This window comes from Protopterus annectens, chromosome 3.part1 (genome assembly GCF_019279795.1).
Source record: "Protopterus annectens isolate FY-2018-M chromosome 3.part1, PAN1.0, whole genome shotgun sequence".
NCBI classification, from domain to species: domain Eukaryota; kingdom Metazoa; phylum Chordata; order Ceratodontiformes; family Protopteridae; genus Protopterus; species Protopterus annectens.
The window spans coordinates 723,432,895-723,447,265 of record NC_056732.1 but is presented as its reverse complement, the minus strand read 5'-3'; the positions used below and the strand labels follow the sequence as shown (position 1 = coordinate 723,447,265).

Sequence of the window (14,371 nt, the reverse complement as noted above, 5' to 3'; positions counted from 1 at the left end):
AACCTATATGTTAAGAAGGTATACTGTAACAGTATCCCAGTTTAAGAGACAGTTGCATAAATATTTGTCTTTAAAACGTGACTTGTCAATGCATCATGCAACACCGCCAATAAAGTAACATGTGACTACTCTCCCAAATCCCCAGCACCTTTTTAAGTGGAGTTATTCACGGTTACACAGACCATCTGTTTACTGATCTGTACCATTCAGAAGATCCGTTGTATGATCTGCACTAAGCATACTCACTCCCAGGAATCATACCCCATGCCACCTCCCCATCGTGCCACATACTGATACTGATGGGTGCTCACTGTGTTTGGATTAATGGATATCTAAACAAAACAGCAAGTCAGTAAAAAGCACGATAAACCAGTAAACCACAGCTCACGACCAGAGCAATCACAAGGACCTGGAAACAGATGATGTTTTACAAAAGACTCCTTTATTCCACTTTATATCCACTTTATATCCACAGATAAAAACAGCTCTTCAAAAACGAGAAAAAGAATTATTGTCAAGCGCTTTCGCCCGGGCTCTCCCAGGCTTTAGATATAAAGTGGAATAAAGGAGTCTTTTGTAAAACATCATCTGTTTCCAGGTCCTTGTGATTGCTCTGGTCGTGAGCTGTGGTTTAATGGATATCTAACTACCACAATCCCCAGGCCTTTGTCCAGGTCAAACTAGGAGACATTATTAATACTGAATAGCCATTCAAAAATTACTACATCATATATTTTCTTTCCTTAATTCCCTTATCTTTTTGCCATGTACACAGGTATGGAATCCAACAGATACAGCCTCAAACACTAATGTTGAGAAATAAATTTACTTTGGAAGATTAATATACAGAAATAAATTTACTTTGGAAAGCCACCTTAAAGATGTAACAGACACAAACTAAAAGGAAGGAAATAATCTTTAAAAGGATTGTTCAAAAGAGGTCAACAGGCATAGGAACACTCATAATACCAGCTCAATGGGGACCTTAACTGTGGATGAGCTCTTAAGCTCATCCTTTTCAGTCTCCTCATGCAGCTTTTCTGAAATGTTTAAACTCCTCATCTTGGGACATTTAAGCTGTCATTAGTCTGCACAGTTTCCTTGTACTGCAATTAAGGGTAGACATACTTCTAGGATTTCTAGGTTTTATGATGATAAAACATGCTATGTTAAAGCAAAAAGCATTCACAAAAAGGTCATAAAATTATAAATCTACAGTTAACATGCAGAGGGTTCTGCTACCATGAAAGCAAGAATTGCAGCATCCCAGGGAAGAATAAAGTACCAATAGAGAGGGTTTTCTTGGGAAAAAAAATCAATGGACATGGTGAGCATGCATCTATTTGTATGTGACATAAATGGGTCCATCTACAATGACAGAAACATTACAGCAGATACAGAAGCAGTGCCCTCAAGACTAATTCAAAGGTATAGAAGGAACCCAAAGGGCAGAAGATGCCTTGATGAACAGCTTTCAAAAACAATGTTCTAAACCTAGAGTGCAGTGCTTCATAAAGGTCTGCAGAGATAACGGCCTTCTAGTAACTCATTCCTGAAACAAGGAATAAAGGTAAAGGTAGTTACTTCTCAGTCAGCTAGCAAAATATTCTGTGAACTGCCTGGACAAGGAACTACTAGGCCTTCTGATGGCAAAACAAAGGCCGCAAGCAGTACGTTATGTGATCTGGTATCTAGTAAATGCAAATTCCTCCTTACCAGAAGGTAATCCTAAGAAAACTTAAAGTGGTTTCTGATTTTTGCATAAATGAAATATATAAAACCATAACTGTTTAGTTTGGCATCTGATACATGTTAAGACTTTCAGTATCCTGCAAGGAAACCATGAGTTACACAGAATGGTTGAGTGATAACAGACAAACCACCTACTGCATGAAATGTTTTATCCAGAGAAGCCTAGTTCTTGTACAATTTAAGACAGGCTAACACTTAGAAACCAACAGAGTTCATCTGATGGCTACAATGGGCAGCACCTTTCATGATACAAACTTCAGGTCAACTGGCTCAAAGGACAGATGAGACAAAGGTCAATCACTAAGTTTAGGTTCCAAAGTGAAACCTTATTATTTACTGGAGCATACATGAAGGTTCCAATAAAATAACTTTTCAATCTGTTCTTTACACCATGTCATAAGTAGAGGTATGTAAATTATCGGTAGAGTAAATGACACCTAAATCACAAAGATGCTGGACAAAAGGTCAGGCAAATGTACAGATCAAAGTGCGGAGGGGAAAATGAAAATTTCACAGCATATATAGAGGACCTTTAAAAAAGTGAACTTGTAGACAGAGTAGAAGGGTAACACTATTTCTTGGGCAGCTGCAGCTTCAAGTAGGGGCAGTTATGTAGCCCCAGTTATGGAACAGAATTATCTCTGAAGAACAGGCTAACTACGTATTATAGAACCACCACAGAGCAATATGAATGCACCTTGGCCTTTCTGCATGAACTTTGCCAACAAATAGTGGTAAATGTGGCAAAAAATCATCCCAGTACTCCAAAAACATGCCTGACTACTGTCCCCTACCCTAGGAAACAAAAATAACTTGGTAAAGAGTACATTCTCCTCAACTGCAAATATTAATCTGACTTCCAAGGTGCCCCACATCCAGAAAACTGAACAGATGGATTTCATTCCGTGGCTCATGGTGTACAACAGGACATTCCTGTTCCTCTAGCATATGGACTGCCACCTGGAGGGTGTTATGATCATAAACAACTTCATGCCACACAGTGATCTCCTTTATTGTAAAAGGCACACATACGTGGGAGACTAAGTAATCAAGCTTTTGTCTCCTCAAACACAAAAAAATTCATTCTTTTATACTGTAAAAGCTTCTAGGCAAAATCTATTAAACTATAGCCACTAACAGATTAAAACAGAATAGGTTTGTAGTAGTTTTCTTACTAAGAATAGGCAGACCCCTTATCTGTTCCTTCCCTTATTACGCACAAGTTTCAGTCTTCCATGTTGGAACTTTCTACACTAGCAACATTCATGTTGGCAAAAAAAAAAAAAAAAAAGACAGACCCAGGCAGTGAGGAACCATCTTGAAACAAGATGGATTCCAAAAACAGAAAATATTATGAAAACACTAAAGATTTTTCCCATCTTATAATTCTCCCTTTACAATCCCCTATTTGATGCTGTGAATCATAGGTAGATACTAGGCTATCTGCCCTAGGGCATTTATAAGCCTAGCCAGAGTGTATTTGGCTTACGCCTCCCTATTAGATTAGCCTACTGTGCCTCTGTAAAGTAGGTCACAGATGGTACCCTTTTAAGATTAGTTTACTGTGCCTCTGTCTAGCAGGGACACAGAAGAGATCCCAGGGGTGAATTTGCGATTTCCCATCCATGAGTCCAAATTTCGCTTGAAGAGGGTCAGCAAGGGGCTATGTCTAACATGAATTGGGATTCTATTCCAGAGTGAGGGGAGCCTCTGGGAAATGAATCTGTCCCTCCAGCATGTCCTATTTATTTTTGTGCTGAGGTTTAGGTCCCTGGAGCATGTAGCTCTAAGGGACTTGGATTTTTTGAGGTGGAGCATGTCCATTAATTCTGGGTTTGACATGGCTTTGCACGTCAGGCATAGATCGCCTCTGAGTCGGCGGTAAGTAACTGTGTAGAAGAAGCGACTTTCGGAAACAGGAACCGGAGAAGGGAACAGTGAATTTAGTTTTTAATTTGTCACAACGGACTTTGACTGAGACTGATTATTTGCTGCTAAATAGAGGTTTATCCTTCATACCAGCCCAGGTTAGTAATATAAGTGAAATTTTAACTGACCTGCGGCTGTTTATTCGTAATGTTAATTTGAAATGTGTTTTTGAAAAGAATAGAGTCAAACCTACTAATTATGATACTAATGAGGCTTATAGTTTTAAAAGGAAGAGTACATTTACTCCTTCCCAGATACCAGTTACTGAATGTTTCATGAAAGCATGTGAAACAGATTTTTACAGACATTTTAATATGAAAATGAAGAATTTATATATCAATGTGTCTCATTTAGAATGGGAATCTTTGTATGCCTTACAACGTGATAATAACATTATAATCAAACCCGCTGATAAAGGCGGCGGGATTGTGATACTAGATAGCACATTATATAATAGCTTAATGCATACTATGCTTAAAGACACAGATACTTATAAAGAAATTAATGCTAATGACCTAACAAAGCTTATACAGTACATCATGAGCTATACGATTTTTTAATGTGCAGACAGATAGACCATGAACTTTATCTGTACTTTTTAATAGAACAACCTAAGATCCCATACATAAAAGGATTGCCTAAAATACACAAGGGCATAATACCACCACCTCTACGCCCAATTGTAGTTGGAGATGGATGGGTCACAGAAACAATGTCAGTATATATAGAAAAGAAATTAAGACCCATTGTTGATGGTATTGCATCCATTTTAAGAGATACGTATCAGCTGCTAGATGTACTAGGAGATTTTAAAGAGGGAATTCCTGCCAGTTGTCTTCTAATAACTATGGACATGAAGAATTTATTCACATCCATACCAAATAGTTATGGTTCAGAAGCTATTAGACATATCATTCATGACACAGGCAGATTTAATACTAATGAACAGATTCTCTTAAATGCTATTCTTGAACTTGTACTAAACAATAATGTCTTCATGTATGACAACACCTTGTTTCTACAGCAATGGGGAGTGGCCATGGGCACTCCCTGTGCGAATACCTATGCGAACCTAGTGGTTCATTACTGGGAATGCATGCACTTATTCAATCACATAAATTTTAAAAAGATTCTATTATACAAACGTTTTGTGGATGATATCATAATTTTTTGGAATGGCGCATTAGAAGAATTCTTAGAATTCGTAGAATACTTAGAATCTACTACTTCTTTTTTCAAGTTTACTATTGAACATTCCATAACTAAGATAAACTTCCTTGATATCACCATTACCAAAGATGATAATGGTCATTTATACCATACTATCTTTAGGAAACCATGTTGGAAAAATACATTATTAGAATATAGTAGCATGCATCCCAGACACATATTTCGCAATATCATAAAAAGTCAATATACTAGGATCAATAAATTATGCAAGGACAATGAAGACAGAGTGAGACAGATATCAAAACTGGAAGGTATGTTTTTAGAGAGAAAATATAGTGGGGATCTAATTCAATCAGTAAAACAGTCTCTTCGATTATCTCAAGCCCCATTTATACAGAGAACAAGCCCACACCAAGTTCAAGGGGGACATTATCTCAAGAAACGCTCTATACCCTTCCAAACTAGATACACTAGCGATAATAGATCTGTTATTGAGATTATACAAAAAAATTGGTACATTCTCCTTACGAATGAAGATATAAAGAAGCTAGTGGGAGCAAAACCGAGGTTCTTATATACCAACAGTAAGAACCTAAAGAGACTATTATGTGTTGAAAAGAACAACAGTAACTTTAATAAGGCATGCAATATGATACAATTAGACCACATGGATAGACTGACCAGTTACAACAAGCTAGGGACCTATCCATGGAATACATGCAATATGTGCAGCTACATTTCCAATGACATAAATTTTACACATCCTAAGTTAGACATTAACTTTAAACCAAATTTTAGATCGAGCTGCACTAGCTCTAATTTGATATATTTAGCAAATTGCCAGGACTGTGATGCATTCTATATAGGAATGACAACAAGATCCCTGAAAGAACGCATATATAACCATATATATGATATTAGGAAGAATGACCAGAAAAATGCCCTAGCCAAACATATAACAAATAATTCTGGTCATAGTTTCAAATTTAGAACATTACAACTTGTGCACTTAAGTAACAGAAAGGGTGATACCTTCAATGAATTAGAAAGTATAGAATTAGAATGGATTTTCCGTTTTAAAGCACACTACATTCCAGGTTTGAATCAGTACATTAGCATCAGATCAGTACTTAAAAAGAGAAGTTTGAAATGAATATTTAAATATTTTGAGTATCACATACAATTTGATCATAATGAGTATTTTTATAAATAAGATATAATTTATCACTATTATACATAAATATCTGTATTATTTTTGAAGCTACATTGCTTTTCTGTTAAGACTTACTGAATATGATTCCCATTTTTTACTTTTTAACTTTTTAATCTTTTTTATTAGAATAAATTTTATAACATAATCTACATACATTTCAATATTTCAATATAATAATAATTATTTTTATATATACATATTTATTTATATATTGATTATTTACATGTTTATATATTCCTGATATATATATATTTTTATATACAATTGATATGTATTTTTATATATTCTATATTTTCATGACTTCAGTTTTGTGTTTTATAAATAATTTATATTGAGCCTCTTTCAAATTAATATGTACAATTTTATCATACAACATGATAGGATAGACAGACTTAATAAGTCAACCTTGACAAATACATTTATTCTAAATAGATAGAGAGTTACATTTTGGTTCCCCTTTTTATGAGTGCTTTATGTTCTGTGTTTTTTGTCTTCATGAAAGATATTATATATATATATACATAAATTCTTACATCAGCTTTATTTATGATACACACAATGATGTTAGGTTTATTTTTATTCTATTTTATTTTATCATAATGTGTAATCAACTGTCTTAGGCATATACATGCTTTTTTAAATGCGTTTTTTGCACACTGATATTCCCTAATTAAATTTCCCTCTTTAGTGAATATAGCTCTATATAAAATGTTTTTTGTTTATTTATTCACAAAAATTATTTAAGCGCTAGAAACTTTATGTAATAAGGGATGAGTCTCTCTGTTTAATTTTAGTCTATTTATATGTTGAGACAGTTACCTACATTCTTAATATTGCACTCATACTCTAATAGCCACAACTGTTTTTTGCAATCAATTTTGTTAATTAACTCATTAAGTGGATAATTGACATTGATTATCATTTAACTGTGCTATATAAGGAAGAAGTCTTGCTACAATTAAATAGATCTGAAGAAGCGTACAGTCCGTACGTGAAAGTGCTCATCTTTTCTTGTTTGTACCTAAATAAAGAAGTTGTTTTTGCTGCATTATCATGGTGGTCTTCATACTGGTGTTTTCTAACTGAGTAGAGTTGGAGTTTCTTTAGTTGAGCTGCATAGGACATCTGTTTGTAGCCCATGATCCTCTTGGTGAGGTACTTTTGGGGTCTCACCAGTTGCTGCATGTGTCGGGTAAGGTACATCCCAAAAGGGGCATTGTATTCAATTATGGGCCTGATGAGTGATGAGTAGAGGGGCACAATGACCTCTCTTGATCTAGATGTGAACCCTTTCGTGATAAGGTGGGCTATACAGAAGGTCTTTCTAACCACTTTGGCAACGTGATTATCAAAGGAGAGATTACTATCTACGTTGGTCCCCAAATCTCTAATTACTTCTTCCGTACTTAATGGATTACCACATGTGGTAATTTGTGGGCACCTTGTTTTTCCCAAAGGGGATGACTATGCACTTTTTAGCATTTAGCTTGAGGCCGTGGCTCTGGCACCAAGCATCCGTCTCTGTGAGACCCTTTTGGAGGATGCTTGTGTCAGCTGGAGATTCGATTATGGCCCCCAGTTTGCAGTCATCTGCGAACTTTGTCAGCCATAATCCCCCCGTGTTAGCCTGAACCTCAGAGAAGTATATACCGAACAAGAGAGGTCCCAGAACTGAGCCCTGTGGGACGCCACTTGTAACTGGTTTGGATTCAGACATGGCACCTGAGATTCTGACCATGTGGGTTCTATCTCTGAGCCAGTTTGCAACCCATCTTGTCATATAGGGGTTGATATTTAAGTTGGTAAGCTTATTTATGATGCCCGAGTGGGGTATTGTGTCGAAGGCTTTTGCGAGGTCCATGTAGGCTGTGTGGACTACCTTGCCCTCATTTATGGCTTTGGTAACTGTTTCAAAGAAATCAACTAGGTTTAAGAGGCAATATCTGCCCTTAACAAAACCGAATTGGGTAGGGTCCAGTGTCTGGAGGCTCCCAATGTCTTTGTTTATGAGTTCCATGATAATACGCGCCATAGCTTTACAAACCAGACTAGTCAGGCTTATGGGGTGATAGTTTCTGGGGTCTGTTGTGGCACCACCTTTGTGGAGTGGGACCACTGTAGCTGTACGCCATTCTTTGGGTACATATCCTGTAGTAAGGCTAAGTTTGAACAGTGACGTAATGTGAGGGTTCAGTTCTTCTTGGAGCTCGTTTAAGACACAGCCTGGGACACCATCCGGTCCCATAGATGCTGTGTTTTTTGCTTTGGAGAGGGAAGCTTTCACCTGTGCATCTGTGATGTCAGGGAGGTTACATTCAGTTGGGATAGGCATTTGCTCCTTTGGGGGGAAAGGAGGGGGGGGAGAAGTTTGCGCTGAATCTGTCTGCCAGGATGTTGGCTATGTCTGTAGGTTCGGTATATTTTGTACCGTTATGCAACAATTCAGAGCATATCTGGGAGTTTCCACCCATGTTCCTGACATAACTAAAGAAGGCCTTGTGATTATCTTTAGTGTCTAGGGCAAATTTTCTTTCGAAGTTGGCCTTTGATGATTTTATGAGGGATCGAAGTTTCTTGCTAATACTGATCAGAGATGCCTTCCCTTTTTGGGATTTTGCTCTGTCATGTAGTAGCTTCCTCCTGTTGTATAGCTTATTTATGGCCGGGGTCCACCAGACCGGTCTCCTGTTTTTGGAGGAGTGAGTCTTGGTTTTATTTGGGATAGCATGATCCATGCATTCCTGCAGGTGCTCATAGAATGCATTTGTAAAGGATTCTGTGGATTGGGCTGTATTATCCTTTGGCCCAGGGGCTTTGAAGGATTCCACCTCAGTCTTGAGAAGTTCAACGTTGGCTTTTGAGAAATTCTTTACAGTGATTTCCTTGGCTGGGGGTGGGGATGGGATATGGATGTCCAGGGAAATTTGTTTATGGTCTGATCTTACCAATGAGGGGTTTACCTCTGGTGTGGAACATAGAGTCCCCATGTTGGTGATGACCAGGTCCAATATGTTGTTCCCTCTTGTGGGAGTGGTGACCAGTTGTTCCATTGCGTTAAGAGTTTATAAATTCAAGGAACCGTTGGCTGAGGGTGTTTGGGCTTGAGTAGTTTTCCCATTCAGTGCTTGGGTAGTTGAAGTCACCCAATAACATAGTGTTTGGAGAGACCTTCATATTCTCCACTGTTCTCAGGAATACCAAGTGGGGTTCCTGTAATAGGGAGGGTGTTCTGTAGCAGGCTACAAACTGAAAGGCAGTTTTGCCCACTGTTAGTTGCACATGGATGGTTTCCGATGCTTCATGCAGTGCCACTAACCTGGAGGTGTAGGTATCTTTGATGAATATAGATACTCCCCCTCCTTTTGTGCTTTGGTCCAAGCTTTGGGGCCGAAAAGCATGGTATGAGTTATAACCTGGTAGTGCTGGGGTGCTCTCAGGAGCTTTGAACCAGGTTTCTGTTACTGCACAGACATCGATTTTCTCCATACTGAGGAGAGCCTCGAGTGCATGCATCTTGAGGTTTACACTTCTGGCATTGAGTAGCATTACCTTTAGTTTTTTTATCCTTGGGTTGTCTATGGAGGTGGGTTTGTCCTTTGAGCCTTGCCTAAAAAAGGCACTATAGGGGTGGCAAGAGCCTTGGCCAGTATACGAAAGCCTAAGGGTGACAGGTGCAAGCCGTCCCTAGCGAAGCAACGTGACTTGTCGAGCATGTCATCCCAGGCTGACAGACACTGGATCCCCTTTGAATGACACCAATACTTTAGCCAATTGTTGAAACTGATCATTTTGTCTTTATACTGTGGCATCATTCATGGTGAGGTCAGGGTCATACCAGCCTGGGCTACATGGTCAGAGAGCTCTTCTAAGTCTCTTTTCATGTAGTCCAGAGAGGTACGTCTCAGGTCATTCACACCGGCACGGACAATGATGGAGTAATACTTGGACTTGCTTTGTAGTGACCTGAGTGCTTGCGTTATGTGGCGGATCCTGGCACCCGACAGGCAGCTTACAGTGACCTTCTCCTTGTTCAGTCTGGTGAGTGGGACGTCAGTGTGCCGGACAATAGAGTCCCCTATAACAAGTGTATTTGGTGTGTTGTTTGGCCTTAAGGGCTGTGACTGTGAGGCACACTGATTTTGTGAGATATGTGATTCGTGAGTATTGTTGAGGGGTGGCTGTTGCTTAGATATCTGCTTAGGAGGTCTTTGCTGTTTAGGCAGATTTTTATTTAGAGCCTCCGAGTATGTTTTTGTGTGTTTATGTGTTGGGTATGCAGATGCAATAGGTCTGTGTGAGACTGGATTTGTGGTGTGGGTGGTTACCTTTTCCTCCTGACTGCTGTGCCAGTCTTGGGTTGAGAGAGCTCTGCCTCCAGTTTGGCTGTGTAACTGCATCTCTCACATGTATTAGAGTTTGTCGGAAGGAGGAGAGGGTTGTCTGTGTACATAAAGCAATTGTAACATTGCCTCAAAATTCCCAGATTCACCAGCTGGACTGGAGAGTAACCTTGAAACTGACCCTTGGACATACCAGATTAGCATACGGAACTGTTTTTTTACTGATCTGATTAGGGAAGGGAACTGATTTCCCACTTGATCAGGAAGGATCAATCGGGAGCCTAATACTTATGAGAAGTCAAGGAGGCTGTAGTGCTTTAGTTAGTTAGTGTTTCCTTATAAGAGCTGAGCAAGTGCAGGGCTTTAGAAAGAGAATAGAGTGATTACTTTGAGAGTTTGAACAGTTCTAAGGGAAAAAGTGAAGAGCAGACTTTGTGTAGCCTGGAATAGTTTAAACCTGTTTAGGCAACGCTGCTCAGTGCGCAAAACCGCACAAAAAGAGAGTTGTAGGGTTTTAAGAGAGAGAGATCAAGGAGTTTAGAATTGACCCAAAATGGCCAATAAAACTACAGCTTCTAGGTAGTAACCACTCCTCCAGGGACAGGCAGGCTGTTCAGTGTTAACCACTCCCACTGGTGAACACAGAGACTTCCCTTTAGCCCAAGCAAGCACTGGCCTTCTAGAAACTTCCAAACAGTTCAGAACAGCAAATCTGTAACTGAACTTTCTTAACTTTCAGAAAGTGGGAAAAAGCAAGATTTTTTTTTGTAGTTTAAAGGTAGCAGAGATACACAAGCAGCAAAATAATCACAACAGTGCAATAAATGACCCCACACTTGAGTGCTAGGCCAAAATCAGGTAAAATGCAGTTTTTAGAGAAAAAAAACGATTTTTAATTAAGTGCAACACAGGAAATGCAGTAAACAGGCTCTAGATGTGTTTCAAGTACTGTTACTGTTACAGATATAAACTTTAACAAGCCAGAAAATGCCAAAAAATAGGCGGCAAAGCAGTAAAACTTAACAAAAAATCAGAAGAAAATACTTAAAATCACAAAAGTGGCTCCTTTTCTTCTCTCAGCGTTTTTTCCCCTTGGTTGGTGCTTCAGCAACAACTAGCAAGCCTGAAAAGACGCCAAAACCACGAGGCAGCCGGGTTTTAAGAGAGACAGATCAAGGAGTTTAGAATTGACCCAAAATGGCCAATAAAACTACAGCTTCTAGGTAGTAACCACTCCTCCAGGGACAGGCAGGCTGTTCAGTGTTAACCACTCCCACTGGTGAACACAGAGACTTCCCTTTAGCCCAAGCAAGCACTGGCCTTCTATAAACTTCCAAACAGTTCAGAACAGCAAATCTGTAACTGAACTTTCTTAACTTTCAGAAAGTGGGAAAAAAGCAAGATCTTTTGGGGTTTTTTTTCTTTTTGTTGTAGTTTAAAGGTAGCAGAGATACACAAGCAGCAAAATAATCACAACAGTGCAATAAATTACCCCACACTTGAGTGCTAGGCCAAAATCAGGTAAAATGCAGTTTTTAGAGAAAAAAACGATTTTAAATTAAGTGCAAATCAGTCAAATCAGATATTTTCTAATGACTGGACAACAGCAGCAAGTTTTCAAAATAGGTAAAAACTTTTCACGTAAAACCAGACATTCATCACATGATGTTTCCTTCTGCCCCTGACATGAACAATACTTATACATACAATTATGGTGTTGTGAGCAATAAATACATTTCTATACTTAGAAAGAATAAAAAGACAGTCTGAATACACAAATTTTCATTCTCAATCCATGTCCAAACATATCGTACATCTGCGCAAAATGTCTTAATACACTTTCATTATCCCCCTCTTCATTATGATTTTCTTCAGTTGTGGTCAGTGGCAAAATTTTAACTCCGTTTTTAATATGTTCATTTTAAATTCTACAAACTCATTACAGTTCCAAAAAAAAAAAACATGTTCCCAGTTACCTCTTTCTTTCTCGTTACATGTTGAACATTTGCTATCTATCTGAGAAAAATTTCTTTTGTGTCTGCCCGGAATATAAAAATACCAAGCTAATGCTCCCAAGCAAAAATCCTAAACTTGCTGGACTTTGTTACATATTTGGGAGTCATAAGCATGTCCTTCCATTATTTCTTTGTAAATTGCTTTTCCAGCCTCTCTTCCCAGTCTCGCTAACCTCCTCTGATTGATTCTTATACTTATGCAGTATTTACATGTCCTACTTAATATTCCTTTTTGAAATGCAGCTTCTGTTCTACATGCAACTAAAAACTCTAACCAGAACTGATCTTTTAATTAGGACTCGCCTACCCCTTTCTCTTTGCCTATACTTTGTCAATCTCTGGTAGGGAAAACAGTCTCTATCCTGTAGTGCAAACTTCTGCTTGGCCTCATCTCATTCTATTACCTTTTCCGCCCTAGTCATTTCTTACCAATACCTTGGGGTTCCTTTGCCAATTTTCTCCAGTAAATTCCTGCTCCCTCTTGCTTATTTTCTGTACCCTTTCATACAATTATTCCTACTGATAAAATATTTAAATTCCCATGTTCACTTAGTTCTTAGAATACTTTATGTAACTCTATAAATATTATTCTATATGTTTATTGTTATCCTCCTTATAGCTCTACATCCAAAACCATATTCTCTCATTTCTTGAATCCCTCTACTTCATCACCCCTTTCCATTTTGATTTATAACCTTCTGCTTCCATTATGTATAGGAGTCTTAACTGTGTAGCTCTAAAATATCCAAACAAATTGGGTAATTGTTCCATGGGTAGGGTCAACTTATCACATTTAATTCTCACCCCCCCCCCCCAATACATTCCCTCAACTCTATTACTGCCAACAACATCTCCTCTGGTTGATAAAAGTATGCCTGACCTGTATACAAAACTAAACAGACAAAACAGTTGCACTATTTGTATCTTACTATCCATATCCATAAACAAGAACGTCCAGTTTCTCAGTGTTTGCATTATATTTTAAATCTCTTCCTAAATATCCTTTGTCATAATAGCATCCTTTTTTAATCCATACATCTAAATATTTCATCTTAACATGACCCCACAAATATAGGTAATGCTGAACCAATTGATGTGTGGTTACATTTACTGCTATAGCTTTTGTTTTACCATCATTTCATATCCAAAGAAGATGTGAAACTGTCTCAAAATGTTCCACACCACCAAAATGTTGCTTTTTGGATTTATCAAGTACAAAATAACATCTGCAAATAAATTACATCCTAACATTTCTGAGTCCCTACCTTTTTGCCATTGGATCTAAATATAAAGCAAATCGCAAAGGGAAAGAGGTTATCCCCCCCCATTCCTCTGTTCAAACACAGTTTATCAGAGAGGAACCCACCCACCTCAATACTTGCCTTCAGTTCTTCACATATCATCATCATTAACATTGTTACTATATAAGGAATGCAAATGCTTCTATTACCCTACCCATAAAATACCAGTTTACTTTAACAAATGTTTACTGAACATCAAGATTCACCAACAAAAGTGGTATTTTCTTACATTCTGCTTTCCCTCTGGATCATTGCTGTTTTATGAATGTTCTAAGTTTGCCTCCTCTCCATAAAAATCACACTGATCTTTAACAATTTTGAAAAAAATGTTTGCCCTTCTCTTAGCTAGTAAAAACAAATACTTCATAATAATGGTTTAAAATTAAAATGAGTTTATACAAAGGTGGGTCTGATGGGTCTTTACTCTCTCTGGGTAATACAGCCACCACAGGCTTCTTCCAAGATGCTGGTGCTCCCCCTGCTCTTAAAATACCATTAGACAAAGCCTTCCAGATCATTAATCACTTTCTTCCCTCCAACTTCCAAACCTCCAAAGGAATATTATCTTTTCCTGGAGACTTTGCTGTAGATTGATTATACAACACCATTTATATCTCTTCTCCTCCTATATTAACCATTAGTTGTTCAGCC

General features: G+C 38.1%; 1 protein-coding gene across 2 annotated transcripts in view; it reads right to left on the bottom strand.

Annotated features, from left to right (window-relative positions):
• LOC122798272 (Y+L amino acid transporter 2-like) overlaps window positions 1-14,371 on the bottom strand; it is a 711,221-nt gene that overhangs the window by 542,409 nt on the left and 154,441 nt on the right. The gene's annotated exons all lie outside the window — the stretch shown is intronic.